Source organism: Lethenteron reissneri, chromosome 12 (assembly GCF_015708825.2).
Source record: "Lethenteron reissneri isolate LAM-NWPU_2019-01 chromosome 12, ASM1570882v1, whole genome shotgun sequence".
Lineage (NCBI taxonomy): Eukaryota > Metazoa > Chordata > Hyperoartia > Petromyzontiformes > Petromyzontidae > Lethenteron > Lethenteron reissneri.
The window spans coordinates 9,711,432-9,727,619 of NC_083790.1; the positions used below are offsets into that span (position 1 = coordinate 9,711,432).

Sequence of the window (16,188 nt, forward strand, 5' to 3'; positions counted from 1 at the left end):
CTTGATCCACCAACCCCACCTCTAAAGAGCTGGATTACACGGGTCACCACCCCCACCACACCACCACCCCCACCACCACCCCCACCCCCACCACCACCCCCACCCCCACCACCACCCCCACCACCACCACAACAGCCACCCCACGCTGGGCGCACGGCTAACTGCCGCACACCTCTCCGTTCCAGGGTCGGTGGATCGCTCGGAGATCGGTGTTCGACGCCCCCCCCCCCCCCCCCCCACTCGCAGGGCATCTTGGAGGTTGCCGGGGGTTAATCTGCGCAGTGGATTTCGAGGGGAGTAATCTCCTTTGTGGGGTTTCTTATGGTGCTCCGAATTCCCCCTCCCTCTCGCCCACCCCACCCACCCACCCACCCGTGAAAACGACTGAGAAAATAAAGGGAGCCAACCAGGGCAGAACAGGACCCTCCTGTAGAGCTACTCCTGAGGCTCACCGAGACTCTCCTGGATACATAATGAATAGCTATTGGCACGGAGAAAATGTAGAATGCTGAGAAACAAACACATGAACATAAAATTACTCAGCGGGGTCGGCGTTTTATTGCTTGTTTTTTTTTTCTTGCCGACAGCAGTAAAAGTTGTTTTGTTCGTTGTTTTGCGTTTATTTGTCCTTTAGGGGAAGTAAGTCAAGGTCTCTGTGTGTGTGTGAGTGTGTGTATGTGTGTGTATGTGTATGTGTGTGCTCGCTAACAGCACTTGCCCAGAAAGCTTGCGCAGGCTATCGGAGGGAATCTGTGTGTGGGGAGCGGTGGCACAGCGGTTAGCAGACTGCGCTACGAACCCAGTGACCCGAGTTTGAGTCCCCCTCTAAGCCAACAGCAGTGACGATTATCTGAACTGGTCCTGGGCCTCCCCTACATCGATTGCCTGGTGTGTAAACTTGAGCGCTTGGGAGACAAAGGCGGCTGGGCGTGGCCACCCAACCCCTTCGTGTGCTTGCGTGTACATGCAAGCGTGCACGCGTGAGCGTGTACATGCGAGGGTGCACGCGTGAATACGTGAGCGTTTGAATACGTGAGCGTGTATGCGCTAGCCTGTTACGTGGTTGCTTGTGTCTGCGTGTTTGTGTCTCCGTGCGCAAAGCTGCAACGCGGTGTTGGGGGGGGGGGGGTGGTGGGGGAGGGCATCTCTGTCGACGACCTTGAGCCGGGTCGCGGAAATTCCCTCCTGCCGTGGCGATGCCGGCCTATCCGTGGGACAAGCGCCACCGCTGACTTCCGCACAAAGCGCTACTCGGCCTATAAACCCTCGAGCGGCCCGCGGGCCCCAGTCGCCCACCGGCATCGTCCGGTCGCGAGTCAACAGCTCTAACCGCAGCCTCCCTAGCGACACGTAAAGCACGCGGACTTCGCCGGCTCTCGCGTCCGCGCCTTCGCCCGCCCGCCCTTCCAGCAGCGCACCTCGACTTTATCAGCGCAGCCGCAGCGCTCGCGCGGGAGGGCCCCGGCCGCTTCCTGCGCCAGGAATAATGAAGATTTTATTGCGGCTGTCCCATCATCTGCGGCGAGGGTTTGTCAAGCAAGCCGCCGGTGCCCTCTTATCGCGGCGGAAGGCTGCTCTGGCGTATCGCCGCGGAGCCAAATTGCCTCCTCTGCTCTCAAAAAAAATAAAAACCCGGATCCTTTTTCGTCTCGAATAAAATATGCTTGGCGCACGCAGCTTGCGAATCGTTTCGGGGGAGTCAGTGGAGGCGTGCGAATGAACACGGCGGCGGCGGTGGCATTTTGTATTTGCAAATGTATGGAACGCTCCGCGCAGAAGCCCCGGCGGCAGAAGAGGAATTCGAAATGAAGAGAGCGGCAGCGGCGGAGGCCTCGTCTCAATTGGTGCTCTGTGATGAAGTGATAATAACGGTGCGTTTAAGCGTGTGGTCCTGTCACGGAAACCCGCGCTGGCCGGGGCCGGCGTGGTGAAGTACGGCTCGGGAACTCGCACAACCCCTGACGAGGCACAGGAAGGCCTTCAGTCATTCAGCAGTTGATTTGGGAAGGGGCTGTAGTAAATTAGCGCTATTCATTTTACAGCTAATCATATTGAAATAATATCATAACATTACCGCGTATGATTAATATGTGTATTAATGCACACTTATAATGACACCTGATAGGTTAGAACACCATGTAATTTTTACTTCATTATTGAAAAAAATAAATGGAATGTTAATATTCAGTAAAGTATGAATAATACTTTTATCAATTCCAAGTGCATAATAATAATAATACCACGGCAATAAACTAATAATACTGTCAGTGATGGACAACTGTAACACCGATAATAAAACGGAATAATAAAAAAATAGAACGGCGATAATTCTGTAATGATAGCACTGCGATACGAAACCCGCGATATCACTGCTACCGCTCCTAATATAATAATGACATTTTCAACAAAGCGCAGAGCCGTAATGTGAATTTTTTTGTGAATTAAGGGAGAGAATTAGGGGTAGGTTTATAATCTCGGTGAGATGAATAATTGAATTTTTAACGAGCAGAGGGGTAATTATTTTAACAATTTATCATAAAGTGGGTTGAACATCAAATTAGTTTGATTAGAAAGCAAAATACAGTAATGAGAAAATGTAAGATAAATTACTTCCCCTTCCTTATCGTCCGCCGCCTCAATTGTGCAGGGACTGAGCCTGACCTTGGAGCTTCTGCCATGACCTGCACGAGCCTCCGGCTAAAACGCGGCGTGGATTTCCCTGGATTGGAGCCGCGCTTGCCTTGCCTGGGCTCAACTTAAGCTGACAGCACAACAATGATTACATGGAAATGTACTGGAATTTTCTCAGCTTTTTACAAATATTTTCCCTACTACCCTCTTTCTCCCATTAAATTTTTTTTCTCTCCCAAATGTGTGTTTTATTTTGCATGTTCCTTGCTTTTTAAACGTTTGTCTACCAGGCATGGCAGCGGGATGTATGAAATACAACGATAACGACGACGGTTGATAATAATTGATGATGATGATAATTTAATAATGAATAGAGGACGTACATTTGTATGCATGAGTTTTAAGTTATACATTTATAAATATATATGTAGGTCAGCTTTCCGCAGATGTTTGGATTTTCTTTCTCGTGAACTAATTTTAATACTTGAGTAGCAAGGCTTGATTTGAATTCAACCAGAGTAGACTCACAGAGTCTCAAAATCCGCTTTGGATGTCTTTAGCCAAAAGATGTTGCGTGTTTGCGTGCGGGGAGCGGTAGTGTAGCGGTTAGTGCGCTGCGCTACAAACCTAGCAACCCAGGGTTCGATTCCCACTCACGGCCAACACCAGTGACGATTATCTGAAACGGTCCTGGGCCTCCCCTAGGTCGACTCAGCCTCGTATCAGTATCTGGTGTGGTGCGTAAACATCGCCACTGGGGAGACAAAGGCGGTGGGGCGTGGTGCTGGCCACCCCACCCCCTCGTGTGACGTGCCGGCCTTCATAGGTGCTCGGCTAACAGTCACTTGCCCCAACAGTCTGTGAAGGCTATACAGGGGATCTTTGTCTTTGTTGTATTTTGTGTGCGAGCAGAAACGGTACATTTTGTCTCCCGCAAAGAAGCCCTCCCCCACTCACACAAGCACTGCGGGTCACTCGTCTTCATTGGCAGACCTGAGCCAGTAGGTGGACATTCCACATTCCTATGACGGAGACCAGTCTATCGGGAGCTCATCTTCAATCTATATTGAAAAAAACTCGTTTCTTTAGAACTGCTTTTTTGTGATGAGTTTGTCGTCCTTCCCCCGCACCTCTGATTAGCACTCCGACCACGTCCGCTGATGCCACCGTACTCCTGCCATAGCTTCCTCCCGTCGCACAGATCCCAAAGCTTCTCTGGAACTCCCACCCAACATTCCGCCGCGCTCCCCTGGCCGCCAGCAGTTTGTCAAACATCGCAAACTCTCCGTCACTCGAAGAGGCTCAGGCCGTAAACGTCGAGAGTACAGAACCAGAAGATCATGGCCGATCCTGCACCGTGCCACAAACCCCTAAGGTGATGCCTCAAGTCAGGGCCGTCCATAGCGGGGAGTTGCGGGGCCTGAGACAAATCACAACGCCTGGGATCCCTGCCCCCCCCCCACCCCGACGCCTTCAAACTAACACCGTGATATCGAAATGTGGGGACCCCCCCCAAAGCGAGGGGCCCGGGGCACCCGCCCTGATTTACCGTGTGCCTTAAGGACAGCTCTTCCTGAAGTCCATAATTCCGTTCAGGAAAAACGCGCCATCAATGGATGGATGCTGAGAGTCGTTGCCACTGAACGTTGCTCCACCTCAACCGTACCGAGCTAAAAAACTCGGTGGACGAACCGACCACAGACTTTCCTGGCTTCCACCACCAGCGGAGACGCTGGACCGCATTAAACCGTATCTGTGGGCAAGGCCTACATAAGTGGTGAGATGTTAACTCCCCTCGCCTGGTACACAGGAGGTCGTGGGTTCGATCCTGACCCCTGACACCTGTATATTTGGAGTCGCGTGGATTTTTCTCCGGGTCCTCTGGTTTTTCTCTCCACATTTAGAATCAACATTACGCGTTTAGAGTGTATATGGCTGCTATAGATTTTCACACGATGAGCCACTTCGTTGAGCTATCATTTGTGACGGCCAGGTCGCTTCTGAAAAACAGCTACTATAGCTCAGTGGGCCTTACCTGGTAACATGAAAAATGTTTTTAGTTCAAAAACCTGTCCCCCCCCCACCCTGGGCAGGGTTGCCACCTGTGCTGGTGTTCCCAGCATTGTGCCCTTGTTGAAGCAGTCCTGGGAAATCGGTGGAGCGAGGGATCAGAAAAAATGACAAGTTCCAATCCCGGTTGGGGGTGGGAGGGCGGACTTGGCCCATCATCCCTCCCGAGTTCGACAGAAGAATTAGTAACGCCCCTTTGTGAGAAAGTCAGCAGTGGTTGCCCGTGCTGACCTCAGTGGGGCTTTGTCTGGTAGGATGGGGATGGTTTCGTTAAATTTGTATGCTTTTGGCCGATTTGGTTGCCTTTTCTGTACTTTGCACTCCTATTCGTGTTTTTGTACCGTTTGTTGTTGTAACCTTCTGACCCCGTGGCCCCTTACTGGACATCCGTGAAAAAAAAAAGAGCTTCATCGTAGCTCATCGGATTCCTCCACTCTAAATACGGATTCTGATGAGCACCGCAACATCCCCCCCTTCCGGCTCGGAGCGGTAAACGGCAGCAGCAGATCGCCGCCGCCGCCACCTCGTCAACGCTCCGCTTGAGCGGCAATTCGCTCCCGAGTTTGTCGGAAGCGAATTATTCCCCGTCCGCGACGCGGCAACGCTCGGCGCGTTCACCGCACGGTTCCCCCCCCTCCGCCCCACCCACGCCCCCCCCCTCCCCGCTCCCCGTTCCCGCGACGCGTCCTGGTTCCCGCTTGTTTTGGGCGCGCGAGAGCCACGCCGAACGGTTACGGCCGGCGCGAGAACCTCGGGCAATTAGCGCGAGCGGCGGGGGGGGGAGCGGGGGGGGGGGGGCGGCGGGGGACGTCTCCGGCGACGGCCGCGTCTCGTCGAGCCGCCGAGCTCCAGGACCCGCGGATTCCGGGCGACAGACGCGAGCCCCAATTATCATTTTTCTCGGGACTAACGGAGCGAGCGCCGCCCGTCACGGGATCGGAGCCAGCGCCCCCAAGTCCTCGAGGCCCCCGCGACGCGACCATCCTTCACCCGCGCGGCGCGCTCCCCGCGCGCGTGTGTACACGTGCGTGTGTATGTACGTGTGTGCGTGTACACGTGCGTATGTACGTGCGTGCGTGCTCGGTGGGGAGCGGCAGCACGGCGGTTAGCGCGCTCCGCTACGAACCCCGCTCACGGACAGTGGCGATTATCTGGACCAATCCTGAGCCTCCCCTAGGTCGACTCAGCCTGAAATGATTACCTGGTGCGTCTGTCGTGCCGGCCTTGATAGGTGCTCGCTAACAGCCTATTTAGGCTATATGGGGGATCTTTGTCTTTGCGGTATACAGTGTGTATGCAGCATGCATGTGCATCGTGTGCAAATGTGTACATGGCCTGGCACAAGCGCTGTGGTGATGTCACTGCCAGTTAGTGACAAATGGTGGCTGTTGCGCATGTATCCACGATATGCCCGGGTTAGATTCCCTACCAAGGCAATTAGTACCTAATCCTGGCCTGGGTCTCTCCTAGGTTTACTCAGCCTTAAACGAGTGAATGTTGTAGTGCATTCATGGTCCAAATTGGGCTAAATTTGAAAAAAAAAAATTGCCGCAAATTACCGCTCCCTACCCAACTTGGCAGGATCCTCCTGAAAGATAATCATGAGACCCGGTGAGGCTTTCCTGGGTAAATGAGCGAATTTGCACACCAGCAATGAAAGGACAGCCTTGAATGGATAGCTGCTGGCCCTACCACGCTGTAAACCCTCACAGCTACTCGCTAACAGCACCTGAGCAAGCATCCACCCAGGTATTAATTCTAGATTTGAAGCTTTCGTGACTGCAAGCATTCATATTCTTAGGTTTTTTCGGTAAAGTAACGTAGGTAAAAAATTGAAAATTAATAAAAGTAAAATAAAAATAAAATAAAAATCACGACGTTTCGGAGGCAACACAAGCCTCCGTCTTCACAATAGCTGTATCACTTGATACAGCAATCGTGCTGTGACGGTTCCACCTGAAGACGGAGGCTTGTGTTGCCTCCGAAACGTCGTGATTTTTATTTTACTTTTATTATTTTACTTTTATTAATTTACATCTTTTACCTACGTGACTTAAGAATATGCATCCACCCAGGCTCGAGGAGGGATCTTTGTTCTAACTCCATTTATACTTTGTGCTGAGCTGTGCACGCTATGCGCACTATGCACAGTCTATATAATGATTGTGTGTGTGTATATATGTTGTGGGAAGCGGTAGTGTAGCGGTTAACACACTGCGCTACGAACCTGGCGACCAGAGATCGATTCTTGCTCACGGCCAACACCGGTGACGATTATCTGAACCGGACCTGGGCCTCCCCTAGGTCGACTCAGCCTCAAATGAGTACCTGATGCAGTGTGTAAACATCGCCACCGGGGAGACAAAGGCGGTCGGGCGTGGTGCTGGCCACCCACCCCCTCGTGTACCGTGCCGGCCTTCATTGGTGCTCGCTAACAGCACTTGCCCCAACAGTCTGTGAAGGCTTTACGGGGGATCTTTGTCTTTATATAATTTTTGTTATACATCTTTCAGTGCCATATGTCAGGTGGTGCTCAAGGCAGTTTAACTCAGGAGCCATTCAAATCAACGCGAGCATATCTAGCCTATGGTAAAAGTAATTACGGCATATTATGGCAAATTATCTTAATTACCGCACATCAGCATATGTATCAGGCTGGGGAGGAGGATGCCTGAGATGCGCGAGAAGCAGCGATCCGGAGGCACGTGTTCATCATCGTCGGAGCGTGTGCGAGCGAGCTGGAGTGCAGCACAGCAAGTAGGTTGCCGGCCTGGCCCTGCGCGGGTTGCTGGGTGTTTCACACCCCTTTTTTCTTGCGTGCGCGGGATTTATTTTCTCCGCGCCCTCAACATTGACGCCGGGGCACAACATTACGAATAAATAAACTGTGAATGCATTGCAATAGGTTTTTACCCTTTCAACTGGTACAAAAACTGACACCTTTATACAAGGCATCATGTTTGCAATAACCACAACACAAGCAGTCAAAATGCAAACAAAAAGAAAACAACACCAATGGAGACTAGGCTCTTAAGAAAAGCTGTCTCGGGTGTGGACCAATCAACTTCAAGGACAGTGGATATCATTATCATCATCAGAGTTGTTTTCTTTTTGTTTGCATTTTGACTGCTTGTGTTGTGGTTATTGCAAACATGATGCCTTGTATAAAGGTGTCAGTACCAGTTGAAAGGGTAAAAACCTATTACTATATTTTGCCACTGGTAAAGGAGCTCTCATAGTGTGAATGCATTGTCAGTTAAAATGTGTCAAAGCGGGACTTGAATCTTTCCCGGGTAAATCACTAAAATGCGGCACCGCGATCGTCAATAACGGCGGGGAGCAGAGGCGGCGCAGTTGCTACAAACCCCACGACCTGGACGCAATCCACAGCCACGGCCACGAACATCAGCGGCGAGTGGCATCTGAACCGGACCTGGCCCCTCCCTCACTCCCTCCCTCCCCCTGCAACCCACACTTACCAGCGTGGTGAAGTATGGTCAAACACCCCCCCCCCCCGCCCGCCCCAAAACACCCAGACGGCACGAGGAGGCCTAAATGCAGAGTTGGCATGGCAAAATGGGGCGCGCCCCCGTGCATTATTGTTGTGCGTCATCAACGGCGGCGATTTGTTCGCGTCGCGCGAGCTCGCGCGGAGAGGAGAGCGCGCACGCTGCCGCTGCTGCTGCTGCTGCTGTATTCCTGACAAGTTGGAAATGCGAAAGGTCACGGCGTCTCTCCACCCTCCTCCCGCCACCCCCCGAGCCCTCATTTATATCCCGGAGATCGATCTCGAAACGAGCGGGCGGCAAGCGGCGCACACAGCGGGGAGGGTTGGGGAATCCACCGCCGCCGCCACCGCCGCCACCGCGGTGGCTACGGTTTTGTCTGGACTCTGCCCAACGTGCCGCATCAAGAATCCGGAGTGGCCCCTTCCACTCAAACCCTTCTCCTCTTCCTCTGAAGCCAACGTCCAGTATTACACCCCCCCCCTCCCCCCCCGCTGCCGCCCACAAACATTTCTCCCCCCCGAAAAATGATGCCACCGACCAACCCCGGTCGCCGATTTATTCCCGCGATGAAATAATTCCGTCCAAATTTCCGCAGAAGGATTTACGCGTTTCTTGGAAAACGAGGGATTTGTGCGCAGAGGCGCGGTGTAATGGCTCGCTCCTGCGGGTATGTTTAGAAAATAAATGATTACATTTTGAAAAGGCCAGTTTCTTTTTTTTGCTCGTTTTTGTTGTGTTTGTTGTTGTTTGAGCCAGCTCTCTCTGGGGGCTAAATGGACCAGCGTGTCAGATCACTGAGACAGCGCCTCCTAGACTCCGGGTTCACACCCTGGAGGGAAAAAATTTGAAAACAAAAAGGGAAATAATCATAATAATGCCGCTTCCGGAGTTTTGGAACATTTCTTTCTCCGTGCGGCAAGTTTAAACGGTGTCAGCCCGCCCCACTTTATATGAACGCGTGCGTGGAGGTAGCGCCACTGTGGCTATGAGATGTTAACTACCTCGCCTGGTATGCAGGAGGTCATGGGTTCGATCCCGACCCTGACGATACCTGCTGCTGTATATCTGGAGTTTGCGTGTCTCTCTCTCTTATCATCATAGTGGCTATTAGATGTTAACTACCTCGCCTGGTATGCAGGAGGTCGTGGGTTCGATCCCGACCCTGACGATACCTGCTGCTGTATATTTGGAGTTTGCGTGTCTCTCTCTCTTCATCATCACAGTGGCTATGAGATGTTAACTACCTCGCCTGGTATACAGGAGGTCGTGGGTTCGATGCCGACCCTGACAATGCCTGTGGATTTTTCTCTGGGTCCTCCGGTTTTTCCCTCCACATATCGAATCAACGTAACGCGTTTAGAGCATTTGGTTGCGATAAATTTCCACTTGATAGCCGCTTCGTTGAGCTGTCATTTGTGGCCAGGTCGCTTCTGAAAAAGAGCTGTGTATGGCTCAGAGTTAAAACAGGAACTAGAACGCATGACCACAAAATAGAATTTAGCAATGCGATTGTGTTTGTCCGAAATGTATGCTTGCAACAGATTTAGTCAAGCCCTGCTCTCCACACCCGTGTAGCCTTAACAGGCTCTTAAGGCAAAATGCTGTAAGCGAGCATCTGTTAAGGGGCCGTCCATAAATGACGTCACGCGATTTTGGACGATTTTTGACCCCCCCCCCCCTTCGTCACACGGCGTCACAAAAAGTCAAACCCCCCCTGAAATATGACGTCACAAAGCTCTGCCCCCCCGCCCCCCAAAATAAACATGCTTCAAATCGCTTTAAACTATTGTCATTGTAGTGCATATTTAATGTGGCGCTGCACTCTGATGTTGTAGGAGAAAACATTTATCAAAAAGTCTATTTCATTAAGTAGAACGTGTTGTCTATATTTATTTAAAGTTGCGCATTTTTATGTGACGTCACATTTCTCAAACCCCCTCCCCTCGTCACACATTCGTCACAAATGTCTGACCCCCCCCCCCCCCAGGTGCGTGACGTCATTTATGGACGGCCACTTAAGGCAAAGTGCTGTTAGTGAGCACCTATTAAGGCCAGCACGGCACACAAGGGCCAGCACCACGGCCAGGCCGCCCTTGCCTCTTCGAATGGTGACGTTTGCACACCGCACCGGGTACCCATTTAAGGCCGAGTCGACCTTGGGAAGGGTGCCCAGGCCCGTTGATATGTTTCTCACGCAGCGCGCTGTGCAGATAAGTACACGGCCGCTGCCCACGCGTACGACACTCGGGCAACGCGCAGCTGGCGCGACTGGAGAGTGATGTTTTTTTGCGTTCCGTTGTTTCTGTTTCAGGTCGTTCGTTATCAATGAACTAGTCTTCCATGAATGCATGGCAGGTGCCCCGATGCTCCCCTTTGCAAGGATCGTCCCGGCTTTGTGATGTGGCGACGAATCACTGCTGATTCACTACAGATTCACTGCAGATTCACTGTCGATTCACTACAGATTCACTATAGATTCACTGTCGATTCACTGCTGATTCACTGCAGATTCACTGTCGATTCACTGCTGATTCACTGCAGATTCACTGCAGATTCACCGCCGAGCGTTTTGTGTGTGTGAGAGCGAGTAAAACGCACCCACGTGAGAGGAGAACACTGATAACTCTTCAACGCGGACAACCTGCCAACAGCCTACTTGCTGTACCGTCTCTCCCACGGTCCCTCCATGCCTAGACACCGCTCGTGAACGGCAACCCGGGCTGACCGAGACGATTTGACCGGGTTCAACCAATGGAGTTAAAACAAAGCAGACGAGGCCTTGCCACTCGAGTGCAAACCCTCGTCAGCTGCAATGACACGGGACCATTTGAACGTCGTTGCCGACGTGATCCGAGTACCGCCACGAGCAGAGGTCGCAAACGGGGTTTGATTCCTTACCCGTACCCGTACCCGGCCGCACCAGGGTCGCAAACGGGTACCCGTACCCGTTTGCGACCTCTGGGATGAAGCCATGTTGCAGGCGCGGGTGGGTTGATTCTAGGAACTTGAATTGTGAGAAGAGACAAGACGTTGGGAAATGAGTGACAAACGGTTACTACTCACCAGTGACTTACGGCTTACCCGTACCCGTACCCGGCCGCACCAGGGTCGCAAATGGGTACCCGGCCGGGTACGGGTAGCCGGGTATCGGGTAGGGTACAGGTATCGGGTACCCGGTTGCGACCTCTGGCCACGGGGCTGGACTGCGGCCTTAGAGAACAAGCACGCCGACCTGCGGGCCACCACTCCGAGCCAGGGTGGGTCCTGCCCTCTCTCCCCTCATTCAAGAATTTCACATTTGGCAGACGGTGAACTCGCGCAACGGTCAAGATGCTCAGGAGTCACGCCGCTGAGAGGGCACTGCCCAGATCCTTGTTTTGAATCACGGCCTTCGGACGCCCGTGCGGCGGGGGTTGATGCACGAGCGTGCGTGCGTGAACTTCTTTCGACGCCGCGCGTAGCCAATCGCGCTGAGCGGAAGTGCGGGGGGGGGGGGAACGAGCAGTTCTAAAGAAGCGGGTTTGGTAATTGTCGCGCTGCTCTCGGAGCGATTCACAGATCACTCCCCTCAACCTGGCACCACCGCGGCTCTTGGGAATTCGAATTTCCTGTCACCCGACGGTCGGAGAGCGCCGCCCCCGAGCGTGGACAAGACGTCCCCCCTCCTCTCTCCGAGAGGGATCTCAGAAGCAAGTTCCGTGGCCGTCCCCAACCTCCACCTTCCACGGGCCGTTCTCTACTTAACCGCCCGGGCCGATGCTGCGGTCCGCGCGACGTGGCAGCGCCGGCAGCACCGGCGGTCAGGGGTCAGGGGTCAACTCTGCTCGTCGTTTCTCCGCGGCCGCCGACACAAGGGCCTACTTCTGTAAGAAGCCAACGACTGTCAAACTACGGAGAGACTGCCCCCCCCCTTCCTCCGCCTGCACCGTTCCCAAGTACACCACACCGCACCCTACCACGGAAACGTGGAATTTCCACCACCGTCTCAAGCGGGGGGGGGGGGGGGGCGGGTGTCGCCAGCGACCGAGCGGCTCCGTGGTCCAGACTTTGCCTTCACGAAACGGAGAAGCGACGATTAAAAACGTCGTTGTCGGCGGCGGCGGCACGACGGTGACGAGCGAGCGAGAGACGCGGGGGGCGGAGAAGCGTTTTGAGCGATGAACGGGCTGAGGGAGACGTCCCGGGAGGCCTCCGTCGCCACCGCCTGCGAGAGCTGGAGCCTCGTTTATGGAGTGTTGGGGGTTGTGGCAGGAGGGAGGGGCGGCGGCAGTGGTGGGGGGGGGGGGGAATAAGCAAGAAAAAAACCCTCCACGCGCGAGGAGTCCCTACACCCCTTCCCGCTTGTGTCTCATTAGCCGGCTGGGCTTAGCCCCGTGCGCGCGCGTTGTCTCCGTGCGGATATTAACAGCTCATTTGTGAGCGGAGCTCGGGCGGCATGCACCGTAAGCTGCTTTTGAAGGACCTGCGCGTCCAATTACCAGCCAGTGACTAATGCGCCATCAATCTGCACGTTTCTTTATTTTGTTCATTTCCTGCGGGTCGTAGCCCAAAACTTCCTTCTTGTTTGGTGTTTTGTAACAAAACTAAAAATCTTCTTTCCCGCCTCCCCGAGTTTGTTTATTTCAGGATGACTCGCTGCGCCGCGCCGCTCCGCAGGGAAGTCCGTGGCGGCGTGCGGTTGTCGTGCTATTGTGGCGGAGGGAGGGAGGGAGGAAGGGAGGGATAGACTGGCCCCCTGTCAAGGGAACGTGGAATTTCCACCGCTCGCTGGGAGAACGACGACCGTCGCCTTCCGGGTGGGAATGGCGGCGCATCGACCCATCGAGACCGATCGCGAAACGCGCGTCGAATCGTGCGCGTAGGAATCGGCGTAGTTGACCGACTGTGTGTGTTTTATTCAGAATCAGAATATTTATTCATTCTGGAGGAATCCCAATGAGCTATGAAGCTCTTTTTCACAGATGTCCAGTAGTTTCACAGAAGCGTTCCATGCAATGGGTTCACATCACCCCTGCGACCACTGGAGGTGCTGCCATTCACACCCTCGCAACGTTTAAAACAAGAAATAGATTTTCTTTTTTGAGTTGCGAGCGTAAATCGTGACAATTCATTGTTGAATTGCTGGAAGTGGGGGGGGGTGCGAGTTGAATTTTTCCACGGCTAAGATTTTGCTCCTTCGCCGGTTCGGGTTGCGAGACACTTTGATTCGCGCGTACCCACACGCACGCACACACACGCGCAAGTCATCAAAGTAGCGTCATGTAGAGGTGGCCCTCTCCCTTCCTCACTGAAAACTCATGAGATGTCCCGACCAAGGGCAGTTCGTAGGTGCGACTGCACGCTATGGGGGGGGGGGGGGGGGGGGCACTCCGCTGCAGAGGTGTTGAGACGTCCCGTACACCTTCGGCGCTCGCTGCCAAAGAGCCCGCCGCGTTTTTTTTATTGTTTTGCTTTGCGGGAACGGCACACAATTGCGGCCGAAGTGTGTGGCAGTAGAGCAAGTAGGCTGCCCACCCAGCTGTTAATGGTGTTCCTCGGTGCACTCCCGAACTCTCTTTCCAAAACGTTGACACGACTCATAGTAAAGGTTTTTGTGTTAGATCGCTTAAGTATAAATGTTGTGTCGTGACCCTCCACCACCTGACACAGCCAATTAGCAAGGGATTTGTCACGTAAACAAAACGCCAAATTAGTTACTACTTCAGCCCACTGGTGTGTTGGAGAGCAAATCCACAACATTTACAATCTGAGTTAAACGTTTCGCCAGTAATTACAACTAGCTTCATCAGGCGACAGCCAGATTTGTGGAGAAATCCTCCTGTTTAGTTCCTTATTGGTATGTTCTGTTTACGTGACAAACCTTACCAACTGGGTGGTGGCGGGTTTAACGACACATTTATATATTTACGCGATCTAATCCAAAAAAACCTCTATTATGGATGATATTGCTTGCGAAAGCCTACTACATGCTAAATCCTATGTGTCTATATCTTATTTCTTACGTGACTTTACCGAAAAAAACCAAGAATATGAATTTCTGCAGTCACGGAAGTTTTAAGTCCTATCTGTCTCTTCTTTATTCTCAATACATCTCCTCTGTCTTTTGAATACATCTCACATCACTCTCGTCTCTCCTATTTACAATTTGAGTAGTGCGACGTTGATACCACGACGACAACGCGAAATCGAAACTTCGCTCCGAAGGGGGGGGGGGGTGGCCTTCTGCCGTGTGGCTGCCCCCCACATGTGGAACACACCCCCCCCCCCCCCCCAGTCGTATCCGTGACTCGGATCGCACAGAGATCATTATGCGTGTGTGCGAGACACCCAGTGGTGGCAGCGGAATAGCCGGGAGGTGACCTTGCGGGTGGGACTTGCGACCTGTGTGTGCGCATTTGCCGCATCTCCAATTAGCACAGGTTGGCTACGTACGGTGCAAAAAAATGTTAACGCACGCACGGTATGTTTCCCTCCTATTTTCTATTTTTGGGGCAAGGGCTGGTCCCGGTTGTCGTGGGGAAGCCTGGTTTCCTACACGAACACTCAACAGGGAAACGGACAAAAATGCCAAGCAGGACCTTCCTTAAAACAAGTCACGTGACTCCGTGGGTTTTCCAGATTAAGGGCTTTTATTTGGCTTCCTCCTCTCCATGTTGTCTCCGATTTGTTTCGGGTTTTTTTCTCGTTCCTTCAGTTCTCCTCCATCTCCTCTTTGTCTCTTTCTATTCTCACCATCAACCCTCCCTCCCCCTCGCTCCCCTCCCTCCCTCGCTCCCCTCCCTGATTGAGGAACACACCGAGCTGAGCAGCAACAGCAGCAGCACCGAGATCTCAACCACTGCATTCTCCCCCCACCCCTGCCAAACCCAATCCTCTCCCTCCTCCCCCCCGCCCCCCCGGCTGCCCCCACCCCGTCACCCGCGTGCCCGGTGATCTGTCGGGCCGGATTGCGGGAGACGTGCGCACGCGGCTGTGTTCAGCCAGAAGCGATGCGCCGCGTCTCTCTCTCTCGTCAAACTCAAACGAAATAAAGTGGCAGCGCGGAGCGGGGAGGGGGCACGGGCGAGAAGGTGGGGGGGGGGCGTAACGAGTGGGGATGGGGGAGCGGGCGAGCGGGAAGACAGTGAGCTGGCTCGGAGGGAGTGAGACACGGGGAGTGTGAAAACGAGGGCGGGCGGGCGAGGTGACGGGAGAACACGAGTTGTGGCCAACGTCAAAAAAAATCTAATTTTCAAAAAAATCGCGCCAAATTAATTTCGGGAGCAGCAGAAAAGTTCAGCGCCGATGAACGAGTCGGGCGGAACGCTCCGACCTCAACGGATCCTCGCAACCGTGCACGAAGCGCAGAGGAGCGGTGCAGTCAGATCTCTTGTCGTACCCTACTCCTATGCTCCCTGCCTTCGCCAAACTCCAGTGAAGCAGCGTGGCGGAGTACGATCGAATAACTGGCAGGGACCGTTGTCGCACGGACGTGAACCACTTCCATCCGGCGGTGGAGTGGCCAAAGAGCCGTGCGCAATGCGCCCAATTAAAATCCTGTCGCTTGGGTTCGTTCGTCAGTAGGACGTGGAGCGGTTCAGGAGCGCAAGTCGCTGAGCGAGGACGCAAGGGGCTTCAACCGAAAGTCTAATCGGAACGAAATCGGTAGAAAACCCGATGACGTACATGTACAATGGCGTACACGTACGTACAAGTACGTCATTGGAAAAGGTTAATAAAAAAATTAAGTTGCCATTTAAACATTCTGAGACCGCGAGTTCGTAGTGACTTCACAGAAGTGGATCCTGCGTTTGGATCTATGATCCTGCAGTTGGATCTATGATCCTGCGGTTGGATCTAAGGAGCCCGAGCGGACGTTTCAGAATTGCGATGGAAACACTGACAACGACGACGACAATCGTGCAAGAGACTGAAGTTTTAAGTGCGCACGACAACAGCAACAACAGCGTAACGGCGTTGTGGCATTCTGCGATGAAGA

At 53.2% G+C, this 16,188-nt stretch overlaps 1 protein-coding gene across 4 annotated transcripts in view; it reads right to left on the reverse strand.

Moving 5' to 3' along the window:
- LOC133341875 (pre-B-cell leukemia transcription factor 1-like) overlaps positions 1-16,188 on the reverse strand; it is an 801,687-nt gene that overhangs the window by 566,318 nt on the left and 219,181 nt on the right. The gene's annotated exons all lie outside the window — the stretch shown is intronic.